Source organism: Prionailurus viverrinus, chromosome A1 (assembly GCF_022837055.1).
Source record: "Prionailurus viverrinus isolate Anna chromosome A1, UM_Priviv_1.0, whole genome shotgun sequence".
Taxonomy (NCBI): domain Eukaryota; kingdom Metazoa; phylum Chordata; class Mammalia; order Carnivora; family Felidae; genus Prionailurus; species Prionailurus viverrinus.
Genome location: NC_062561.1, coordinates 239,078,540 through 239,081,676, shown reverse-complemented (window position 1 = coordinate 239,081,676; position 3,137 = coordinate 239,078,540).

The following is a 3,137-nucleotide window of genomic DNA, read 5'->3' as shown; positions in this document are numbered from 1 at the left end:
TCTTTGAGGCCAATTACACCCAGATTCTACTATCAGCAAAGAGTTTGCGCGTTAAAACCACCCCCTGTGTGTCACGGGGAATCAGTATGTCCCCTCTAAACCGTTCGAGAGGTCCGAACGGAGCAGGGTTAGGCTTCGCAACTTCACAACTGGCCTCATGTTGCAGCGTTCGAAAATACAAGCACGCAAAACTCGTAGACGAATGGTAGGAATGTTTTCAGGAGAAACGATTTTCTTTGTTTTTGTTTTCACATAAAAATGGTTCCTAAAAGCCTTACAAATGCTTCAAAGAATAGATCTTTTGCAGCCAGTGGGAAATCACGTATCGGTTGCCTCCGATATCTGAGACACTGGCGAGAAATGACGTGAGTAAACAACATACCGTACACTGATTGCATTCAGTACCTGGTTTTAAGCGCATATCTAAAGATGACTAAGAAGGTCAAGAGAAAAATGATTAAAATTAATTAGTGGGAAAGGTAGAAAAGAAAACCCAAGAAATGACTTTTAAAAATAATAAAAAAAGAAAATCCAGGTATGTCCCCCCGTTTAGACCACGTCCGGTAAGAGAGTCCTTCTAGAAACTTAAGATGGTGGGACAAAAGAAGCTTACGGTGCTTCTAAATAGAAAACACTATCATTCTTTTAAATTGATGAAGTAAATATCAAGATAAGAAATAAATAATATCTGACAAGCATATCAAAAGGAGCGAGTGGGAGCCAACAGAAATGAACCTTATTCTCATGATGTATGATAACCCCTGGTTGCCTTTTTTTTCTTTCTTTTTTTAAATTCTAAAAATCCATTTAAATAAGAGTTTGGTGTTGAACATTGTTATGTACGTAGCTCCTTTTTCGTTAAGACTCTCCCCCCACAGAAAGCATTTTAAAGTAGTTTTCAAAGCTCTCCCACCAGACTTGTCTCTGAGAAGCAGGGCAGAAGAGGGTCTGACTTCTTCAGATCTGCAGACTTGGGCTCTCCCAGCAGGTCAGACCTCAGGAGAGGACTTTGTCATATGGAAATGTTTAACGGTCCAGCTCATAGCCTGTGGAGGCCGCCTTTTATCTTGGCAGGGTTTGAACATGATCCTTTCAAAGCCAGATAACCCAGGAAAGGCCTCGCAGTGAGTACCCGGTGTGTGCTCCCAAGCCCCTGACGGCAGTCTCTACGGAATCAGTTATTAGAATTCTAGAAGGAGGCTTTCCTGAGTTTTCTATTTGGGCTTCAATCTTCATATCCCTGCAAAATAATATGCTCCCATCATTTTTTGAACCAACAGAAGCAATCTTAAAATTAAAAAAAAAAATGTTAGCTATAAACGTAGGCTTTGAGATTTATTTGAATTTGCACACCTTTTAAGTATAGTGAAATATTTGAAATCACATGGAACGCTCGGCCTTATCGGTTCCATTTGCTGACCCCTTGCCTCTGACTGATCCCCAGATCTGCATAGTCTGACTTCTTGGCTAATTTGAGAAAGACAGTGCGTTCTTACTAATTTTTTCACTAATAGGGCACTTTAAATGATAAAGACTTTGCATTTGACACAGATAAGAGCAGATGCAGATTGTTCTTGGCCAGACTGTGTCAGTGTAGATTTCATACCCACGAAAGGAGTGTTTGCCCACGAACCGATCAGCTTCCTACACAGCAGCGTTCCCTCTGGGTCTCCCCACTCCCCCCGCCCCGACCCCCCATCTTGAAGATCACCGCTTCTCCAACCAGCTTGCAGGAAGGACCAGGATTGCCCTACCCCCAATCCAGAGCAGACCGCCTTTTTTAATACAATCACAATGAATATAAATAGTGAAAGAACAAACTTTTAAATGATGAAACTCAACAGACATAAAATTCCTCTGTCACAGTGCGACTACAGTTTCTAAATGCTTACTTTCTATTTCTGTTCTTAGCTGATCGTGGACAGAAGATGAACCTTTTGCAGACTGTCTCTGCTCAAGTGTGTCTATGGTCAGTTGATTTTGGACAAGGGTGCCAAGACCATTCAATGGGGAAAAATAACTTTGACAACAAATTGTGCTGGGATAGCCGCGTGGCCACATGCAGAAGGATGAAGTTGAATCTTTACGCCATTTACAGAATTAGCTCAAAATGGATCAATGACCTAAATGTATGAACCAAAACAGTAAAACTTTTAGAAGAAAATGCACCAGTAAATTTTCAAGACTGTGGATTTGATGGTGGATGGTAGGTATGACACCAAAAGCATGAGCAAACTACAAAACAGACAAGTCAGACTTCATCAGAATTAAAAACTTCTGTCCTTCAAAGGACGCCAGGAGGAAATTTAAAAGAATGGATAGGGCGCCTGGGTGGCTCAGTTAGTTAAGCGTCCAACCCTTGATCTGGGCTCAGGTCCTGATCTCAGGCTCGTGAGTCCAAGCCCCACATTGGGCTCTGCACTGGGTGGGAAGCCTACTTAAAAATAAACAACAACAACAACAACAAAATAAATAGATTAACTAATTAATGAAAATAAAATCAATGGATAGGATGGGAGAACATACTCACAAATCATATATCTGATAGGGGTTTGTACGTGGAATACATAAGGAACTCTTACGCTCAAAAATGAAACACAATAATTCAGTTTAAAAAAAATGGCCACAGGCTCTGAATATACACCTTCTCCAAGGAAGATACACAAATGTGCAGTAAGCAGGTGAAAAGACGTGCATCATTGGCCTCCAGTGAAATGCAAATCAGAACGATATTGAGAGGGTACTTCCCCCCCTCCTAGGGAGGCTGGAATCCAAAGTCCAATAAAAATACGCTTCGGCATGGGGCGCCTGGGTGGCTCAGTCGGTTGAGCGTCTGACTTAGGCTCAGGTCATGACCTTACAGTTCGTGAGTTCGAGCCCCGCTTCGGGCTCTGTGCTGACAGCTCGGAGCCTGGAGCCTGCTTCGGGTTCTGTGTCTCCCTCTCTCTGCTACTCCCCCGCTCACGCTCTGTGTCTTCTCACTCTCAAAAATAAATAAACATTTTTAAAAAACCCACGTGGACGTGGACATAGAAAATTCAGAAGCCTCGCGCTCTGTTGGTGGGAATGGCTGATAGGCGCAGCCCCTTTGGAAGCAGCCTGGTGGCTCGTCGAAGGTTAAATTAAACACAGACTTG